This window comes from Acomys russatus, chromosome 6 (assembly GCF_903995435.1).
Source record: "Acomys russatus chromosome 6, mAcoRus1.1, whole genome shotgun sequence".
Taxonomy (NCBI): domain Eukaryota; kingdom Metazoa; phylum Chordata; class Mammalia; order Rodentia; family Muridae; genus Acomys; species Acomys russatus.
Genome location: NC_067142.1, coordinates 72,183,990 through 72,206,455, shown reverse-complemented (window position 1 = coordinate 72,206,455; position 22,466 = coordinate 72,183,990). Strand labels below are relative to the sequence as shown.

General features: G+C 41.1%; 1 protein-coding gene across 2 annotated transcripts in view; it reads left to right on the top strand.

Annotated features, from left to right (window-relative positions):
• Window positions 1-22,466, top strand: part of Adss2 (adenylosuccinate synthase 2) — an 832,666-nt gene that overhangs the window by 484,526 nt on the left and 325,674 nt on the right. The window contains exon 14 of one of the 2 annotated variants that reach the window (XM_051147968.1): window positions 12,476-12,486. The exons of the other annotated variant lie outside the window; for it this stretch is intronic. The gene's annotated coding sequence lies outside the window, so the exon portion shown is untranslated. Of the gene's footprint in view, window positions 1-12,475; window positions 12,487-22,466 lie in introns of those variants that run through there. 2 annotated transcript variants of the gene reach the window in all.

Genomic DNA, 22,466 nt, shown 5'->3' with positions numbered 1-22,466 from the left:
GGGTAGGAGGGAATGGGGGGGGTCAACACTTTTGATGCTAATGCTGAGGACAAGTTGCTCTCCGATCTTTAACCACCCCACCTTCCAAAAGCATGGTAAGAAACAAGCTTACAGAAGTCCTGGCTCCCCCTTGCGCTTACAGTCCAGCCACAGGGTGAAGCCAAACGTCACCAGCAAGGACCAGGAATAGTGTGTCTTCCAGGTAGGTGTTGAGAAGGTTTCTACAAAAAACAAAACAAACAAGTAAACAACAACAAAAACCCAAACCAAAACCCCAAGACTTCTGTCTAGAGCGAGGCTTGAAGTTTCATTTTGGAATTTTCACTTGCATTGTTTCACATACTCATCCTTAAACTGTGGGCATCTGCTCTGCGTAAAAGCATTATCTGAAGGTAAATCAGTAAGACAGATTTTGTGAGTTTCAGATTAGCCTCGGGGGGTAGGGGGAAATCTTAAAAATAGAAATCTAACATTTCTAAACCATGTTGAGTCAAAGACAATGGGACTTGAAGCTAGACTTGGTGGTTCCGACTTGCAGTCTCAGCTACTTAGGAGGCTGAGGCAGGAAGATGATACGTTTGAGTCCTACTGGAGTTACAGAGTGGGATCCAGGTCAGCTTGAGCAATTTAGTGCGACCTTGCTGCAGAATTTAAAATATTTTAAAAGGGTGAGGAGTTGCAGCTCAGTGGTAGAGCAGTGTGTCCTATCTGTGAGGCCCTGGATTCAGTTTCCAGTATGGGGTATATATATATATATATAATATATATATATATATATATATATATATATATATATATATATATATATATATATATATATATATATATATATATATATATATACACATGTACACAATTTGAATAAGCATGTGCCTTTCTAAGATAGTTGCTGTGAGCCGGGCGTGGTGGCGCACGCCTTTAATCCCAGCACTCGGGAGGCAGAGGCAGGTGGATCACTGTGAGTTCGAGGCCAGCCTAGTCTACAAAGCGAGTCCAGGACAGCAAAGGCTACATAGAGAAACCCTGTCTCAAAAAATTTAAAAAATAAAAAATAAAAAATAAAAAAATTAAAGATAGTTGCTGTATTTGAGTATAAGAGTTACTTTTTAAAAATGTAAGTTTCCTTCTCTTAAGCCAGCTTCACATAGGGCTTGGGGTAGGGCTCCACAGATGAGTGTATGCTCGGGTCCTTGAGTTAATCCTCGTTACCAAACCAAAATACCACGTATTTGCCAACTGAAGTATAAAACCTGTTGTTTTTATCTGCTCAGCACTAACTTTTTCCTCTTGTGATAACTGAACATGGATTTCCTTCAGGGAGCCAGGGCTTTATCTACTTAGTTCATTTAGCCTTAGGGAGAGTGTACAACTTGGACCAGACTTTGATTGACACATTCTATTGCCCTGGCTATAATTATTGGTTCAGAGATAAACCCCAGACCCAAGCCAGGCTAATGAGATTTAATTCCAGGATCTTGGCTTCCATATTGGGAGGGAATGACTTGTTTTCTTTTGAGGTTATCAAGAATGTTAAACTAAACTGGGTGTGGTTGCGCACACCTTTAATCCCAGCACAGCCAGGACAAGAGAAACCCTGTCTAGAAAACAAACAAACAAAAAGAATGTAGAACGGTAATTGCTAAGAGACATCATCAGATGAGGAAATCAAACTAAGCAAGGCAGAGACAAAAGATAATCTTTGTTGTTGTTGTTGTTGTTGTTGTTGTTTTCAAGACAGGGTTTCTCTCTGTAACAGCCCTGAATGTACTAGATTTGCTTTGTAGCCCATGCTGGCCTCAAACTCACAGAGATCCGCCTGTCTCTGCCTCCCAAGTGCTGGGATTAAAGTGTGCACCACCATGACCCATTGACAAAAGATAATCTGTAGCCTTGGCTGTTCTGGACTCACTTTGTAGACCAGGCTGGCCTCGAACTCACAGCAGTCTGCCAGCCTCTGCCTCCGGATTAAAGCCTCTGGGATTAAAGGCATGCCCCACCACGACAGGCGCAACAAAAGATAATCTTGATGGCATTGTTTTCATAGCTAGATGGACCTTACCCAGAAGCTCCATCCCTGGAGTTTTCAATTATATGAACCAAAAAATTCATTTCTGCATTTATAGCCACTTAGTGTGTTTCCATACATGTAGGGTCAGTCAGGGAAAAAAAAAAATACTAGGAAGAGGTATAGTTTATTCACATATAAACATGGCATGTTTTTGTCTTGCTATCATTAATAGCTATCATTAATAATTTGCACATGTCAGGATTTGAATATGGGATTTCTTTTTACAATTCTGAAGACTTAAGACTGGGGAAGAAAAGATGGCTAATCTTTAAACTCCTTTCACTGGTGACTTTTTGGGGTTTTTTTATTTGTTTGTTTTTTGTTTATTTATTTAACATTTGCATGCCAGAAGATGGCACCAGGACTCATTATAGATGGTTGTGAGCCGTCATGTGGCTGCTGGGAATTTATCTCAGGACCTTTGGAAGAGCAGCAAGTGATCCTAACATCTGAGCCATCTCTCTAGCCCTGTTTGTTTGTTTTTTGAGACAGGTTCTCAATGCTGACTTCTGAAGTTTGGAATGTAATAATTGGGAATAAGAGATACCCAAAGTCATCAATGGTACCTTACCTTAGAGGCCAAGAGAATGTAGGCAAGGTCGGCCCCGACAGCCCTCACTTTTCTGTGTTGAGCCTGCTCTTTGCAGTTTTGGGCCGGACATGCTGTGGCTATCATGAAAGACACTCCTTGTCTGTGACATCCCAGGCCCGTCTAAAACTCGGATCAATACATCTGTTTCCTCACGGGAGAGCACAGAACAAACACGGAGTCCTGACAAACCTTCACTGACATTGTTCACTCCCTCACGCGCTATCCTCGGCACAGTTAGTACTCCGGCCCTTTGCTATTAATAAGTCCCTCTTGGGGAAAAGCTAAAAGCTCTAATTTTATCCAGATGCAGGCAGTGTGCAGAACCAAGCCACTCGCCCCAACATTCTAGCAGAACTGCTAAAAGCATGGCGTGACTCACTGCCTTCTAAAGCATCTCTCCCTGTCCTCCAGCTGAAACCCAGCTTAGAGCAAGATTGCCCCCCTGACAATTGACTTTTAAGCCACTCTGGCTCACTCTGTGGATCTGTGATGTATGTCCTCTGCTCACAGGGAAAGGCAGTTACAGACGAAGAATTCATTCTGGAGTTCAGCACCACATCCTTAGAGATACCTCAGAGGCAAATTGTAATGAGACTTCCTGCAAAGTCTGAGCATCATCAAAAGAAGATTTGTAAACAAGTTCTGAAGCTTCTGCAGGCAGAGTCAGGAAGGCATTGTTCTTTCAGGCCCCATGGAATGAGCCTGCAGCAGGCAACCTCTTATGAGCTGAGCTGAGTCTTCAGACATGTGCAATGTCCTGCTTGGGATTTTCCATCTGTTCCTTTCTCGGCCAGGAACCCCACTCACTGGGTCCCCAGTTGCTCAGAAAAAAAAGTCCCCTCTGTCTTTTCTCTTTCTGTTCCCTTCCATGGTGATGTTCTGCACAGTAAGTGTTCCTGAGAGGCACTAGCATTAAGTAACTCTAGTAAAATCTTCAAGAGTACTATTCTGGAACTTTTGTGATGGAACGTTTAAGGAAAAACATTTCAACTATCAAAATTTTATATAGAGAGAACTTAACTAGCTCTACCATACCTCTCTTCTTGATGTAAAGTTTCACAGATCAAATACATATCTGGGAGAAAAGTAAGAGATAGGATGGTAGCACACTGAGTGCCAGGTCACTTGCCTCGTACATACAAAGCCCTAGGTTGGTATTCAACACACACACACAGACACAGACACACACACACACACACTACACTGGGAGGAATATGGAAGGATGGAAGGAAGGAAAGAAGAAAGGGAAGGAGATGGGAAAATGACTCAATGAGTAAAGTGCTTGTGTGCTTCAAATCTCTGGCACCCACATACATATCTAGGCATGGCTGTGCAAACCTGTAATCCCAGCACTAAGAGGCAGAGGCAGGAAGATCCCCCAGGGCTTGGTAGCCAGGCTTTCTAGTAAACTGGTGAATTCCAGGTTCATGGAGAGACCCTGTATTAAATAATAAGGTGGACAGCAACAGAGAAAGATGCCCAGTGTTGACCTCTGGTCTTCACATACACACATGCATACGTGAGAAAAGAAAAAGAGGCGGTGGGAGAGAGGGAGAAGGGAAGCTACTGTTTGTGTCTTAGAATAATTAATTGTCCCTGCTCCCAATTATAAAAATGGGTGTTTATATCAAATGTTAAGGAAAACATGGCTTATTCAAAAGTTGTGTCTCCTTTTTATTTTAAATAATATCCTCTAAGATCTTTGAAAGAAATGTATACATATGACACAAACATGTGACAAATTTTTCAACTGCCATTATATGATTTTCAGGATTGAGGAATATTCTAATATATATGGACAATATTCACAAATTATGCAAATCAAACATGAGACCCTTAATTGCAATGCTCAAGTCACCACACAGAGTGACGAATTTTTCCAAGTTAGTAGAAGTAGAACTGTGAGTCAGTGAGTGGCTCACCCTAATGAATGGAAATAAAACTTATGCTTCTCCCAGATGGACTGTATTTTATTTTTAAAATATTTATTAAGGCTTATTAGTCTTGTGCCTGAATTTTGTTAATAGATCTTCTCCATATGTGTCTCAACTCTTCAGAACGCTATAGTGTTTAGACATGAGCAGTCTAATATTGAGTCATAGGCATGCAACGGTCTTGGACAGCTAACACACATAACAATCACATTCACTCCAAACCATAGGCATGCCACTATCTTCTATTGCCACCCCTGGAAACCACTTTAATATTTAACATAAACTCGATGTTCGGGGAACAGTTCTGCACCATCTACCACACCATAAATGCAGCACTAAGACCATCACGTGCCTATTGTTCAGACCTTGCCAAATGCCATATGTAGCAGATCTTACGCAGTGTCAGGAATTCGTCTTCTTAGAGATGGCAGCAAATAGATGAACAATATTAATTATCAATTAACTTGTGGATTCAGTAAACCTTCTTGAGGTCATGGTAAATATTGAAATAAGTCTCAAGAACGCCAACCTAAGTCAGTGGCCTGTCTGTGATTTTGAGATCATACATACATACATACATACATACATACATACATACATACACACATACACACATACATAATATCATATATATATATAATTTGAATGTGTGTATTACTTGCCATTGTCTATCCCATGTATATGGGCTAATATGAGATGGTTCATACATAAATACTATAGGATACTGAAGTATCAAGACACATGTTAATACACACAGCACTGTTTAGGTGCTATGATGACTAAAGAAAAACCCCACAGTTTCGACCTCCTAGGAGATGCATTCAGATGTGGTGCTGTCCATAGATGTGGGAGTGTCATGCTAATGGATTTCCAAAAATTATGTATAGATTTGAAAATTAAAATGCTCTAGTTTTAAACGTTTTAAAAAACATTTTAATTTATTCATTGTATGTGTATATGTGTGCTGGTTTGTGCATGCCATGGCACTCCCGTGGAAGTCCAGTATTTAGGACCAGCAGTACGAAAATCTCTGTGACTTCAAGGCTAGCCTGGGCTATATAGTTAAGTTCTGGGATAGCCAGGGATACATACATGATTCCTTGTCTCAAATAAATAAATAAGTAAATAAATAATTTTCAAATGAAGAGACCATCTCTTACATCTACCCACTACTTGATATTTTATAAGAAATTACAGTGTGTATATTTTCCTTGTGTGTATATTAAATATACCTGGATAGACATTGATAAAGTTGATTACACCTAAGAGTCTTTATCTTTTAAAGATATTGGGTATTATTGGTCTCTTTAGACTTTTATATAAATGGTAAACTTTTAAATACCAAAACCATATTCATTTTTAGACTCATTTTCCTTAGCAGAGACTAGTAATGCATTAGCTTCTAGGAACAAACTTGCATAGAGGTAGGAGTGAGAGAGGGGGGGGACGGAGGGAGGAAGGAAGGGAGGGAGAGAGAGAGAGTTTCTGTATGTAGCCCTGGCTGTCCTTGAATTCACTTTGTAGACCAGGCTGGCCTTGAACTCAGAGATCCTCCACCTCCACCTCCCCATGGCAGGGATTACAGACCTGTGCTATCACGCTCGGTTTGTATAGGATCTTAATGACCCAAAATAAAAGCAGTTAAACACTTTTGAATTTACATGATCTTTGTGTTTGCTTTTTAAAGTGCTTGTATTTTTAATTTCTGTATTTTGTAGTAATTATCTACTTGATGTTTATAGGTCTGTTGTTTTTCACCCAAGACACAGAATCTTATTCAGTATATTAGTTGTATAATAGTTATGAAGGCAAATTTTGGGGCTGTATCAGAGGTACAAAGTCTAGAATGTATATATTTACAATAACGCATATTTTATGACTATTAACTTTGAAAAGTGTCTCAGAAAATCTGGCAGTCCCCTTTATCTTCATAAGAACCTTATATATACAAACTTACGGAGATGATTACATACTCTAATCTGTCTTTTGGGCACAACCAGTTTGTGTTTCTTCATATTCATCCTGTATGATATACGATAGCACATCAAACTTAGAGGCGTGACCTTAAATTTAGCTTGAAAAAAATCAATTAGGAAGTCAATAAAATGTAAATTATTTAACAATAGCAAAAGGAAAGACACTACCTAGACACATCTTTGTGGGCTTAACTGTTAACAGTGGATGCTTCTGGGTGAGTGAACTTTATGGAGCTGTTGACCTGTCTTTGCTTGGCATTGTAAATTCTGAAGAAAAGCCATACTAAAATCATTAATATATTAACTGCATACACACACACACACACACACACACACACACACACACACACACATAATATATATACATATACATGCAGATATATATAATATATACATACATGCATATATATACATATATATATATAATCTTTATAGAACCCACAACATCCGATGGCTCCCAATTATACCAGACTGGATAAGGTGGGGCTCAGCTTATAGCAAAGTAATGTTTATCTAGAGAAGTCATAGACACTTCCAAAGTTCCTGGTGATGTTCTTGTCAAAGATGGGGAAAAGACGTGTGTCCTGCATGAGGAAGACTGTGCCCAGCATGTTGTCTCCTCCCCTTTCCCCACTGACTGTCCTTCCTTCCCAACAGAAACTGTTTTGTACAGTTGAGTCCCCCAAGATGACAGGGGTTTTTTGTTTGTTTGAAGGAACAAACAAACTCTCCAGCCTCTCCAGCCTCTGAGGATGCTGGCTTGAATACTCTGCATTTCTGGATTTCTCCCCCAACCCTCAATTGTTGTTTTAAAGAATGAAAATCCCAACCATTTGATATTTACCAAAGAAAACTCAGGAACCAGTTGCTGGGGTGAAAACCTGCTAGCTTAGAGAGGCAGAGAAAGCACCCAGCTGACCTTCCTGCTCAGCTCAAGTCTCAGAGGATAAAACCCAAAATGCTTGCCAGTCCAGCTGACATTCCAGGAGGGAAAACTCAAGCCAAAAGCTTGCTAGTTCAAAGCTCAAAAGGATAAAAGCCAAAAGCACCTCTTTTCTTTTTTTAGCACTCCTTTTCTTAAACATGCTGTTTTAAATACCCCTCAACTCAAAGTCCCTCTTACTGTTTAATCCCTGTCAGCTGGTTTCTTGCTCTGCCTCTTGTCCTTGGGTTAATCTTGTGTACAGAAAACTCTTGAATTAAAGGTGTGTGCTAGGGCTGGCTGAACCACACCTTTACAAGAAGCAGAAAATTTTTGGATTAAAGATATGTGTTAGGGCTCAACCATGCCAAACAAGAAACAAGTTTGGGTATTTATTTATTTATTTTTGGTTTCTCGAGACAGGGTTTCTCTGTGTATCCTTGGCTATCCTGAACTCACTTTGTAGACCAGGGTGGCCTCAAATTCACAGTGATCCACCTGCCTCTGCCTTCCGAGCGCTGGAATTAAAGGCATGAATCACCACCGCCCAGCAAGAAACAGGTTTTTACAGATCTCAGGGTTCACAATGGGATCAAATATCCTGCAAGAGTCAATTCTTGTTTCCCAAGTAACAGCTTTTGGGCAGCACTTGTGCAGACACGGGGGCCATCCTCTCTGCTTCTTGTATTCATAATTCGTAGTTTCTCAGGTGTCAAGACCCAGAGACATATAGAAGAGATATGCTTAATGAGAGGGCCATGGATCTTTTGATATCAAAGCGAGATGATTTTGATTAGAAGATCCTGTTCCTGTGGTCCTTCAATTTCTCATCAAAATAGTTTCAAAATCTCTTTACCCAAAGATCCAAGCCTTTGGGAGAGAATATATAGGAAACAGGGCGATGTCACATGGGTTGGAGAATTGTGTTTCCACCGTGTGAAGCCATGTGGAGGCCCACAAGGGGGTAGAAGTCCAAGGGAAGAGGGGGAGTGTTGAGCAGTTGTGACTTGAGAGTGGAGGTAGCAAGTGTGGGAAGAGGAGGAAGTGACAGTGCTCAGTTGAGCAGTGGGCCTAACAATCTGGCAGTAAACTGGGAGCTAACAAGGCCCACCTGGAGTGGTTAGTGACAAAAGAACCATTTGCAGCTCACTGAGAACATTTAATTGAGGAGAAAATAATTCCATGCTTGGCTAGCAGGAGACTCACGCTGTATCTTGGACCCAGTTTCTTTTGGAATTTTGAAATGGGCAGAAAGTAACTGACAGGTTTGTGTTTTTGGGCTGGAAACTGGGGCTTTTTTTTTTTTTTTTTTTCTTTTTTGGGTGCTCTTTCAGCACTCATGCCAGCATTCACGTTATTTGCACTGTAGAAATATTGCCTCTTCTCCTGTGTTTTGTAAGTTGAGACATTTCATTACTATCTGCCTTATTAAAATTGTTCCATTTTATTCCTTGATTAAGTTCTTGGCACAGATGTGCTTTTTTTTTTTTTTTAGCTAATCATAGATTTGTGCCTTTTAACTTTTTATTTTCAATCTTTTTCATGAAAATTCAACTTGGCTTTTCCCCCCCTCCGTATACTTTATAAAACCTGTCTTCTCTGTTTAGTCATAAGAGATTCATTCACCTTAGAGATTCCAGTATTCTGTTTTTTGGTTTTTTTTTTTTAAGCCTACAGTCCATCTGTTACCATCTTCTCTGATAAATTTTATTACCCTTTGTTGTTTCCTCCAACTTTCGGCAGCTGAGACTCGTCTCCAATAAGCCCACTTGCTTCATATGGCAAGAAGGGCATCAAATTTTTGTGAGGTTCTGCAGAAGCCAAATCATGAAACAAGTCTAAAAACGTTTACATTTGCTACTTGTCTGTGCCACCGGTATACTACAGAGCGTAGCGAAGGATTAGATTACGAACTGGAAACGTAAGTGGTGTGTCAACTTCCTATTGCACTGCAGCAAACGATCCCAAGCAGTGGCTAAGAGCCTCATGCTTTTATTCTTTGAGGCTTCTGGAGATCGGTAGTCAGGCCATAGGTTAGCTGAGTCCTCACGTAAAGGTCTCTCAAGGCTGAGATCAAGGTGACAGCAGCGATGCATTCCTTTCTGCAATTCACCTTTCAATCCTATGCTGGCTGTTAGCTGCACTAATCTGGACACCTAGAAGCCATAAGCAGTTCCTTGCCCAGGGCCTGCTCTCCCAGCCTGACAGTTGCCTTCTCTATGGATATGATATATTCTGATAAATAACTCATATGTAATCTAATTGGGGTAACGTCCTATCACCCCTGTGACACTGAGAGACAATGGAGACCACCGCAATGAACAGCGCAGACTCACTTTGCAGTCAAGTCGGAGGAGGCTCAGAAGAGAAGACCTACAATTATCCAGGTTGCTATGGGCTGAATGGCACTTCCCCCAACTCATATTAAACACCTTAATGTAGATGTATTTAGAAATAGTCTATAGGAGGTAGAGATATAGGCGAAATAAGTTATTTATAAGTTCTAAGTAGGTTACAAGTATGGGTCATTAATATCATCTGATTGGTGTTTTAATGAGAAAGGACAGCAGAGAGCCCGGCCCCCTTTCACTTTGGGTGCACAATGGAAAGCAACCATCTGAAAGCCAAGAGTTCTCATTGTAAACAAGGCCTTGACAAAACCTTGGTCTTGGCTCCCTGGTCTCTAGAGCTGTGATAAAACTAATTTCTGAAAAGCTTCCCAGTGCAAGTATTGTATTATGGCTGCTCACAAGGATACATGAACATCAGAGACACCAGTCTTGCCCTATGGCGAGAGTAGAGGCCTTGTGCGGACCAGCAATGAAGTGCCTCGATCTGATTCATGTGTGGTATGTCAACCAGCCCTAATGGAAAGCCAGCACTTGCACCGCCCTCTACCAGTCATTAACAAATGACTCTCGTTCCAGTAAATGAAGACAATGAAGCCTTGCCAAAACAGTAAATATCTCCGCACAGAGATAAAAATAAAAGAGTGTCTTAGTCAGAGTTATTACTGCTGTGACGGAATGCCATGGCCAAAGCAACTTGGAGAGGAAAGAGTTGATTCAATTTATGCTTCCACATCACAGTTCAACATCAAAGGAAATCAAGACAGGAACTCAAACAGGCAGGAACCTGGAGGCAGGAGTGACGCTGAGGCCCATGGAGGGGTGATGTTTATTGACTTGCTCCCTTTGGCTTGCTCAGCCTGCGGTCTTATAGAACCCAGTGATGGCATCACCCACAATGGGCTGTGCCCTCACTACCAATCAATAATAAAGAAAATGCCCTCCAGGCTGGCCTACAGCATTTTCTTGAGTTCCCTCCTCTCAGACTTCTTTAGTTTGTGTCAAGCTGACATAAAACTATCCAGCATACAGAGAAACAAAGACAAACATCATCAACAACAACAAAAACAAAAACCAGTTGGGAGGCATAAGGTTGAGCACAAGGAATATATTGGTGGCACATGACAAAGTAGGAGCATGGACTCCCCAGTCACTGAAAGACCTCTCTTTCTCTTGTGTTCTTGCTGGGATGGATGGACCAGCAGTGTCATTCCTTGGAAGCCATATGGACCAAGATGTCTATCACCTTCACGTTGTATCCATTTCTGCTATCACACAATGGGTTTGAAAAAGTGGTTGTTGAGGATAATGCCAGCCAACTCAGTTCTTGGTGTAGTCTATGGATGCCTTATGATGGCTCTCTAATACCCACTTTACCATTTTCTTGATGTCGCCATTTTGGCCGCTTTCTCCAGGCAGAAAATCTGACATGTTGGGGTCAGGCACATGGAAAACCACACCACTGAGCTTACCATTCAGCTCCTAGATGACCTTAGAAGCCCTGGAGACACAGAAAGGATATTCTGAGCCCTATAGATAACACACTACAGGTTCCCTGGGGAGGGGGAGTGTCTACAGCCTTCTGAGTGATAGTGATGCCATGGATTGTGGTCATAAGTCCCTCTATAATGTCAAAGTTGTCATGGATGACTGTGCCCAGAAGGGTAATGAGCAAGTTTGCCCTCCTCAGGCAGGGTTCAGTCCCTCACAAATATGAAGGCATTATCAGAAGGGGCAGAGACAATGATGATCTTTCAGGTCCACCCTTTAGGTGATACTCCACCTCTTCTAAGGATACCAGCAGTGTTCACAACGTACTTGGCATTATCATTACCCCATTTGATGTTGGTGGACTGCGCTAGCTAATTTTATGTCAAGTTAACACAGCTACAGTCATCTGAAAGGAGGGAACTTCAATTGAGAAAATGTCTTTATAAGATCTGGCTGCAGACAAGCCTGTAGGGAATTTTCTCGAATAGTAAGGAACAGCCCAGTTGACTGTGGGTGAGGCCACCCCTGGGCTGGTGGGTTCTATAAGAAAGCAGGCTGAGCAAGCCACAGAGAGCAAGCCGTTAAGCAGCATCCCTCTGCACCAGCTCCTGCCTCCAGGTTCCTGTTAGAGTTCCTGTCCTGACTTCCTTTGGTGATGACTGGTGATGTGGAGGTGTAAACACTTTCCTTCCCCACCTTGCTTTTGGTCATGGTGTCTTGTCACAGCAGTAGTAACCCCGAGTCTATGACTCAGTCACAAACTCTCAAACCTGGAAGAGGAGATGGCCTTTCCCTTACTTGCAAGTTTCTTGCTCTTCACCTTGACTGTGGCATGGACTAGTTGTGAGTGGAATCATACCCGAACGGGGGAGACCATATAGCTGAGATCAAAGGAAGATGCACTGATGGTAACAATGCTCTCTTTGAAGTGTGAAGCAGGTTTGGTGACCAGGCACTCCATACAAGATTAACTCAAACAGTTCTCCCTCACCATCATGCCTTAGGGATGCAGCTGGCACTGCAGGCAACAAGGTAGCTGCTTGCCAAATCGGGAGGAGCCAAAAGCTAAAATGGACTTTTGAACAGAAAAATATACAACTGAAATGAGTGTCAGTTGACGATCTCAACAATGAGACAGCAGAGAAGCAGTGAGCCACAGAAGTGAACTAATGTGACAATGAAAAGAAAACATGCTGAAAATTTTAAACGGGCAAAGCCTCAGGGGCCCATGAGATCAGGAGGATGCACAGAATATTTATACCATTTGAGTCTGGAAGAAAAGAAAATAGAGATAAGGCAGAAAACATTTTACAAGAAATAATGCCCCCCAAAAATTCCTAGATGTAGCAGAGGACATAAGCCTACATGCTCAGCAAGCTGAAAATTTAAAACAGAATAAGTGTGTACGTGTGTATATGTATTTTTCTTGGCAGTATTATGTATAGATAAGTGTTCTCTTGAGTAACAGAATTTATAGAATGGATCTCTATGTATACATAGAGAAAGGGGACTTATAGCCGGGTGGTGGTGGCGCACGCCTTTAATCCCAGCACTTGGGAGGCAGAAACAGGCAGATCACTATGAGTTCAAGGCCAGCCTGGTCTACAAAGTGAATCCAGGATAGTCAAGGCTACACAGAGAAATCCTGTCTCGAAAAACCAAACCAAAACAAAAACAGAAAGGGGACTTATTAGAACGATTTATAGGCTGTGGTCCAACTAATCCAGCCATGGCTGCCTATGCATGGAAGGTCCAAGAATCCAGTAGTTGTTCGGTTCACGAGGCCAGGTGTCTCAGCTGGCCTTCAGGCTACACCAGAATCCTGGAGAAGTAGCTCATGGACTTGCTGGCAAGGTGAGAGCAAGCAGGCAAAGAGCAAAAGCGACCTTCCTCCATGTGCTTATATAGGTTTCCAGCGGGAGGCGTGACCCAGATTAGAGAAAGGTGTGCCTACTCACTTCAAACACCTGGGTAAGAAGTGGACCTTCCCACTTCAAGTTAATCAAAATCCCCTCACAGGTGTGCTCTGCATTCCTGGGCGTCAGTTAATTCCAGGTGTAGTCAAGTGGACAATCAAGAACAGCACCTCAGATTACTGACTTTTGGGTGCTCTGTTTTGTGCTTGTTTTTTGTCTGATTTTTTGTTTTAATGAAACCAGTTGAAAAGCCTCTGGCTCAGGCAAAGAATATTTGTGTATTGGTGACATTACCTTCAACAAACTCTTGGAACTTCTGTTTTCGCACTCCTGGGCTGGAATATGATTACTCCACATGGGAACTGGGTTTGTCTAATCAAATAAGGCACCGTATGAAACCCAACCCACTACCTGCCAAAGGATAGACATTTGGTTAACATTCATGTGGTTCCTTCCTGCTTACTTTTCTTTCACATTGCACCACACCTGTTTACCAACCCTTATAGTTTCCAAGTTCAACTCTGGCCTATTTTCCCTTTTGTCTTTGATAATACCATATGAAATATATCTCAAGATATCATATTCAAGATAGAGTAATTGTAGTGGAGATTTTTTCTACCATATAAACAGATGAGGGGGGGCTATCTTTTCTTGGGGTGCTGAGTGTCTATTAAGCACTTTTTTTTTTCCGAGACAGGGTTTCTCTGTGTCAGCCTTGGCTGTCCTGGACTTGCTTTGTAGACCAGGTTGGCCTCGAACTCACAGCGATCCACTTGCCTCTGCCTCCCAAGTGCTGGGATTAAAGGCGTGCACCACCACACCGGGCCTATTAAGCACTTGTAAAACACTGTTTAAATCTGAAAAAAATTGCTATTAGTGTTGACAAGTTCTTTAATGTCATACTGAAGGTACTGCTGATGTCCGGAAGGTTGCCAAGAGCTAAAGAGAAACTGCAGGCACTGGTCACTGCAAGAGTCCCAGAGAGCTAGCCAGTCCTACGTGTCGTAACTATTGCCAAGGGCTGAGAAATTTCAATACCTGTGACTGCCTAGACCAGCGGTTCTCAACCTGTGGGTCTTGACCCATTTGGAGGTTGATTGACCCTTTCACAGGGGTCACCTAAGACCATTGGAAAGCACAGATATTTACATTATGATCTACAACAGTCGCAAAAATACAGCTCTGAAGTATTTTATGGTGGGAGGTGTGGAAGGTCATTACACATGAAGGGCCGCAGCATGAGGAAGGCTGAGGACCACTGGCCTGGAAGCTGCAATGAGAGCTGCTACTGAGGGCTAAGGAATCCACAGTCTACTAAGACTGCCCCACCTGGAAGGGCTCATACTCTAGGCTTACACAAGAGCTGCAATACCGGAGGGTGCTGCCTGCTGTAACTGCTTACTGTGACCAAACGCTAGGGCTATGATTGCTGCTGAAGACCAGCATCTTAAAGAGTGTCTCTTTGCCTAGGTACCTGACTGATAGCATCATTATGAACCTTCTTGGAATGTACACGCTTAGGTGTTTCAAGATAAAGATTTGCAGCCTAGGTAGCAAAAATACCGTAGATAAAAGGAGTTCCTCCGTAGAAATATCTACTTAAAATCTGAGTAAGGAAAAAAAAAAAAAAAAAAAAAGCCGGCTAGGCAGTGGTGGCACATGCCTTTAATCCCAGCACTTGAGAGGCAGAGGCAGGCAGATCTCTATGAGTTCAAGGCCAGCCTTATCTACAGAGAAAGATCTTGGACAGCCAGAGCTACACAGAGAAACCCTGTCTCGAAAAAACCTAAAAAAGAATACAAAAAGCAAAAAACAAGAAAAAAATGTCTACACTAAGTCTTAAATGTCTTTTGTGCCATAAAATATGAAAACTATTAAAAGCTAATGAGGTCATGTCTAAAAAAAAAGACCAGGCACCTAATAAGACAAATACACTCTGCTGGTCTTAGATGGCACAAATGAAGCATCAGAGAGAATGCAAGAAAGTGGCCACAGAAACATTACTTTAAAAAATAAATATTTATTTATTCACTTTACATCCTGGTTGTAGCCCCATTCCTCCTCACCTCCTACTCCCACCCTTTTTCCCCTCCCTTATTCCTCAGAAAAAGGGGAGCCCCCTTTCCCGATTCACCCCAGCCCATGCAGTCACATCAGGACTGTGCGGGTCCTCTTCCCCTGTGGCCTGGCAAGGCAGTCCCACCAGGGGGAAGTGACCAAAAAGCTTGGCCAGTGCTTCAATCTCAGCAAATCCCTCTGGGCCCTGGATAGTTGACTCTGTTGGTCTTCTTGTGGCACTCCTGTCACCTCCGGGTCCTTCTATGCTACCCACTTTTTCACAAGGCTCCCTATGCATCACCCAATGTTTGTCTGTGAGGGAGACTCTAGCACACCTGATCTGATACTGTGACACCTTCTCAGTTCCTAAGTATAAACTCTACAAGAACAAAGACCTTGTGACTCTACAGTTTGTATGTTGCTTTCCATAGACTGCATACAAAACACATGTTGGGTGAACAGATGAGAAGTAGATGAAGAGATGGCATACAAAGTGGGTGTGAAAGAGGAATAACCAGCGTCAAGAGTCTACAAATGGGTATTATCTTGGTTTTGCACTGGGGTTACTTTTAAAACATTAAGAATGCTGGCCTGGGGCCTTAAGAGATGGCTCAGCAGCTAAGAGCATTAGTCACTTGTGCAGAGGACCTCAACTCAGGACATTGAGTTTTTTTCTGAATGTCAACAAGGCTCGAATTTGACTAGGCAAAAATAGCAGCATTAGGAGCAAAAGAAAGGCCATCATTATTAGACATTGACAGACATCAGAAGATACTGTGATTGACTTGACACCAACACATACAACAGTTTATGCAAATTGAGCTCACTCACTAAAGGACACAGATGATATCAGAAATCCAGTAAAGACATTTAAAACCAAAAGACCTTCCCATGGGGAAAAATGCAAAAACAACCAATCAAACCCCCTCGAGGTCCAGAGGTGGCATCTGTCAAGTATTTAAGACACAGAAAGGATCAATTTTACGCAACCCCTTTCAGAAAACAAAGTGAACACTCTCTAATGCATTCTATAAGAACAAGATATCACTGAAAAAGAAGACATTAAAATAAAATAATATTATAGAGTATTATCTTTTATGAGGAGATAAATGATATCCCTTAAGGAATAAAAGTTAACAGTATATAAAGAGAACAATGTGGAATGGCCAAATGAACTTACTCAGGAATGCAAGATTAGTTCAACATGAAAAAAAAAAAAAAAAAAAAAAATCACCTGATGGGCCCGTGAGGTGGGTCAGCGGGTGCAGGCACTTGCCTCCAAGCCAGATAACCTGAGTTTGATCTCTGGGACTCGCAGTGGTGGGAATGAGAACCAGTACCCACAGTTAATTCTCTGACTTCCACATGCACTCTGTGGCATATGCACAGCCACAGAAATAAACAATAAGCAGACGTGAGTTGCTAAACTGATGGGACAAAGGCAAATAACTTCCAATATATGGGGGGGAAAAGGCCTTTTAACAAAAATCAAGCTAAATTTATGATAACAGTTGTGATCGAACTAGCAATGGAGAGACTTTCTCAGTGTCACAGAAAGGTAGCAACAAAAACGTTACAGTTAACTTTCAACTTGATGGTGAAACGCCCTTTCCTCTCTGATCATCTCCGTCAGTTCTAACCAATTCAACAACGCAAAGGAGTCCATGCATACAAACTGGAAAGAAAAAGAAAATCAAATAGTTCCTTTTTTTTCCTTTTTGCTGATGAAATCACACACACAGTGAGCGCACATATTACATATATATTACAGAAGAATTTTTTAAAACGTGACTTACACAGCGCTGGCTATGTGCCTGCTAGAGAATCCAACAGCTGCTCAGACCACAAGGCTAGATGTCTTGGCAGTCCCCATTCAGCCTGAAGGCCTGAAGGATTCCTGGGGAGCCACACTTGTCTCCAGTCTGTGCTGAAACGCTGAAGAAGCTGGGTACCAATGTCAGCAGCGGTAGCAGCAGTAACAGAGTGGATTCACTCACCAACAGGGAGTGAAGGCAGGCAGGCAAAAGCAGCATTGCTTTCCCCTCAGAGCTCTTTCGTTCTGTACTGCTGCTGGACAGTGCTGTCCGCTCTGGAGGAGGGTCTTCCCCATCCTCAGATAATCCCAGGAAATAATGCCATACACCAACACAGGGTCATGTCTCTTAGTTCATCTCAGATTCAATCAAGCTGACAATTACAATTAACCATCACAGGAAGTTTATAGAAAACTACTAGAAACTCCTAAGTTCAAACAGCAACATCCTATCATATATGATCAATACATAAATGTTACTTTCATTTCTATATGCTAGCAACAAGTCGATAGAAAGTCAAATTTATAAAGAAGTACTATTTGGTGACTTAAAACCAATGAAGAATAAAATTAACAAATATGTAAGACCTGAATATCAAAAGCTAAAAATTATTTGAAAAGGGACCTGCACTTAGGGAGGACCTTGATGCAACATCATCATATGATAGAAAGGTAAGTGGTAAGGGTGTATTAAAAAGAGAGAGGAGGTGGATGGAGAAAGGAAGCTGCATTTGTCCTTTTAATAGAACGTCAACTCTATGAAGACAGAACACAGGGCCTGGTGCATGTTAGGCAAATGCTCTGCCACTGAGCTATGTCAAAGCCTGATCCTTACCACTGTTATATTAGAGATCAAACTAGGGACACATGAGCATTGTACTTCTAAAATGTACAAGCATATGTCATGATCATGGCTTGTAAATGTTCATAATTTAAAGATGAGGTTTTTTTTTTTTTACTCTGCTCATTAATTTTGAGATTCTGTGCAGTCCTGATAAAAAATACCAATGGTGTGTGTGTGTGTGTGTGTGTGTGTGTGTGTGTGTGTGTGCACGCGTGCGTGCTCATGCACGTGTGTTTGTGTGTAAACTGACAAGATGATTCTAAAATTTTTATGGAGATGAAAATAATCCACAACAGTCAGAATAATTTTGAAGAGCAGCAATGTTTGAAAATTTACAAGTACTTGATTTTGAGACTTATTATAAAATTATCATAATCATCACAGTGTGATATGCACATAAATATGGATGGACATCTGAATCAATGAAATTAGAGACTCCAGAAATAGATCTATGCATGTGAGAATATGTGTGTGTTGGGGGTAGGGGAGGAGGTGGGAGACAGAGATCTAAGGATCATATCTTTTCAATAATTGATGCTGGAACATCATCCATATGTGACAAAAATAAGTTCAATCAGTCCTTGCCTTACACTATATAGAAAAATTGATTCAAGGGCAAGTATGTGCCTCTCATGTATGATATAAAATACATATAAAAGAAATGTTAGTTTAAAATAATTGAAGACTCACTACTTTTTAGAAAAATATATACCTGAAAGGAAGGTAGAAAGGGTAAGTAATATGCCCATGACCCACCTCCCCAGAGTAGGATTGTGGTATCCAAGAAGCTCCATGATCTGTTATGTACAAGCAAGAATACCAGGGAAAATGCTTTAGTCTGACTCTTCAGGGCCTAAGGACCAGAGGACCTGATGTTGTAAGTCTCAGAAGAACTGGGAAGTTGGGGTTGGGAAGATGTCTAAGGCTTGAGAACCAGAAGCAATCAGAGATGTCCCAAATTGTCACCTTTGACATTGCTGTTACAGGATTCCTGACAAAAACAAATTTAGGAAAAGAAGTGTTTATTTCGGCTCAGAGATTGAAAGTGCAGTCCATGGTGGTTCCTGTAGCACCGCGGCAGGAACCTGAGGGGCCTGAACACATTGTGTCCACAGTCAGGAAGCAAAGAGCTACACCGGCCCTCAGTTTACTTTCCCTTTTAACTACATCGAAAACCCAGCCCATGAAATGGGACTGTCTGCATTTAGGTGTGATTTTCTGTCCCTGTGAACCTAGTGTGGGAACTCCCTCAGGGACTTGACAAGAGGTTTGCCTCCTAGGTGGTTTTAAAGGTTGTGGAGGTGACAATATCAGTGGTCAAACAGAGAAAGAAAAAGAAGACTCCATCCAACTCGTGTTGGGACCTTTGGTCCGATGGGACCTATCTAATAGAGGAAAGCTGCATCACTGAAAGTGTTCTCCTTGGAGGGAATTATGGGCCCCTGGTCCCTTTTCTTCTCTCGTTTTCCTTCTTGCACTCATCAAAGTAAACAGGCTTCCTCCAACAGGTGGCTTTTCTGCGCCTTTGAAATTCTATCAGACCTTCATGGGGCTGGATGACAACCGTCTGCAGCGGTGGGAGTAGTTCTCTGTATTCATTATACTGAGTAAGAACTTGTATCATCCCCTCAGGTGCACCTAGAAATCATGGTTCACCTGTTATCTGAACATTTCTCAGCCCAGTCAAGTTGACACATAAAATGAACCCTCACACTGATATAAATACTAGTATTTACTTGATTTTTTTATGAATGGAAAAAAATCTGACTACATATTTCCCCCAGGGGAAAGCTGAGATCAATCACAAATCCAAATTTTTAAAAAATCTTTCGCTCACTCTGCTTTATTATACATTTATTTATGGTCTTGTTTAGAAGCAAAATTAATAACCCTGAGTGTTCTCTTTGTAATACTCTGATGAAGTTCATGAGTAAGTGACCTCAAAAGACATTTCATTTCCTGTTTTTCTGTTATTCAACCTTGTATAGTGGTTTCTTTTGAGATTAAAAATCTTTCCATTTTGGAGGGAAATTTTTTAAGACACAGGATGTGAAAAGGGAAGTGAAACAACAGGATATTTTTAAGACAGGATGTTTATAGGGAGATGAAAAAAGCAAAACAAAACAAAACAGGACGTTCTAAGGGGGAGGTAAAATACTCCATCCTGGAGAGAATCTCATTAAGAGAGGAGGTAAATAACTCGAAATAGCTCCCGGAAGTCCCTGAAACTGATCATATTCACTAGACCCTTCCCTCTTCAAGAGTACAAAAACAGTAAAAAGAATGCTGAGAGTCATACTCAGACTGGCCCAACTACTTGAAAGAAGCACGTACAAAATACACTCCCTAGAAGAAACAAAGACCAACTGAGCTGCCTAGAAGAGGCGTAGACCAACTGAGCTACTGGGAAAGGTGTCCCTCCATGTTGAGTTGCCTGCAGGTCATATGGTGTACTCCAGGCTTCCATCTTTGTGAGCTGTCACCCATAGTGGGATGGGCTTTGATGACACAGCTTTTTTTGGGGGGTCATTTTTGATCCTGTGAGTAACCCTTTACCCATATTCCTGTAAATAGCCCCAATAAAACCCATTGGTTCACCAAGTTGGACTTTGGTGGTAACCATACTTTGGTCTGTTGTCAGATAACTATTTGGGATGGGTAGATATTCGTTCACATCTCCTCATGAATACTGACTCACACTATTCTGTAAGTGTAGTCTTAATGTTTTGGTACTGACATACTTCATCTGAGTCCTTTACTTATCTAGTAATCTATAATGGTTCCCTACCGTGAGCCTTGCCCCAGTCCAAGTCCATTCCTTAGCAATCTCTTATGATCATCCTCATTTAATATTTACAAGATTGTATTCTTTTTTTAATGCTTTATTTTTCAAACTAAATTTATTTTAACCGGCACATAAAAAATAAAAGCACTGTACATATTTTTTGGATACTGTGATGTTGTGATGTACATATCCATTGTATATTGTTCAAATTAGTTTAAATAGCTCTATTTTGTAGCTGGAGAGAAGGCTTGGTGGTTAAAAGTCTTAAAAGAGAACCGATGTTCATACTGGGTAGATCACAACTAGGGGAGCTAAGGCCTTCTTCTGGCCTCCATGGTCCCCTGCACACACATGGAGCACATGCATACACAAACCAAATATTAAAAATGTAACTATGAGAGGAAGGATAGCAGGCTACCAAGAAGAGACTTGATACCCTATGAGCATATACAGGGGGAGGAAGTCCCCCTCAGTCACAGTCATAGGGGAGGGGAATAAGGGGAAAATGGGAAGGAGGGAGGAATGGGAGGACACAAGGGAGGGGATAACCATTGAGATGTAATATGAATAAATTAATAAAATAAAATTTAAAAAATGTAACTATGTCTTCAAACACTTATTATTTCTTAATAGTAAAAACGTTTAAAAATCCTTTATTCTAGCTTTTTGAGGGATACAGTGAGTTATTGCTGCACATAATCACACTCCAGGACTTCTTACTTCCATCCACCTGGAGCTTCTCACTATTCTCTCTTCTGGTAAGCACCATTCTATGGTCAGCTCCTATGAGATGAGCTTTTTTAGGTTCCACATATGAGTGACGTTGGGCAGTATTTTGATTGGCTTTGCCTTACTTAATATAATGATCTTCAGCTCATCCCATGTTTTCACAAGTGGCAGGACTTTTCGAAGCAGTAATATTCCATTATGTGTATATGTCATACTGTCACTCATCAGCTGATGGATATTTATGCTGTTCCACATTCTGGCTATTGTGAATGAGTCTCTTACTCTTTTAAATCATATGTTCTTATCACGGCAGGCAATAGTCTAGCTTCTATGATACAAGTAAGGAGTAAAATAGCATTAAATATTATGCAACTAATTAATAATGTCTCTTCAGAAAAAGTACTATCTTTCCATTCTATACCATCGGAACTGAGGAAGTGGAAGGAGTTACTCATCATATGGCAAAATAATATAAAATAAAATTCACTAATACGACAAATATAACAATTTATCTGTAAATTGTTATATTCATAAATATGTATATACATATGTGCTGCAGAATTACTGTACTCAAAATGGAATTTAGCAAAATTTATCATGAAGTTCTGAATATATTTGTAAGAATTATTAATTAACCTTGAAAATGACACGTTCTCCTGCTATGAAATACAAAGTAATGACATAAGTTCTAGTTTGTAGTAAAAGGTTTCTATGTGGAGAAACTAGAGCAACAGAGTCAAGCTTATATGCATCTTAGGAGCTAACATTTCTAATTTAGGTCTTTATGCCAGAGGAACACATATGTGTGTGTACTGAATGACATTCAAGTATGCTCATAGAAGCATTTTTATAACTACCCCATAGGGAAAACAACTTAAACAGCCATTCAAATGGAATGAGTTTTCTTTCTTTTCATTTTAACATCTCCTCTCCTCTCTCTCTATCATCTATGTATCTATCATTATCTATCTATCGATTGTTCTATCGGTC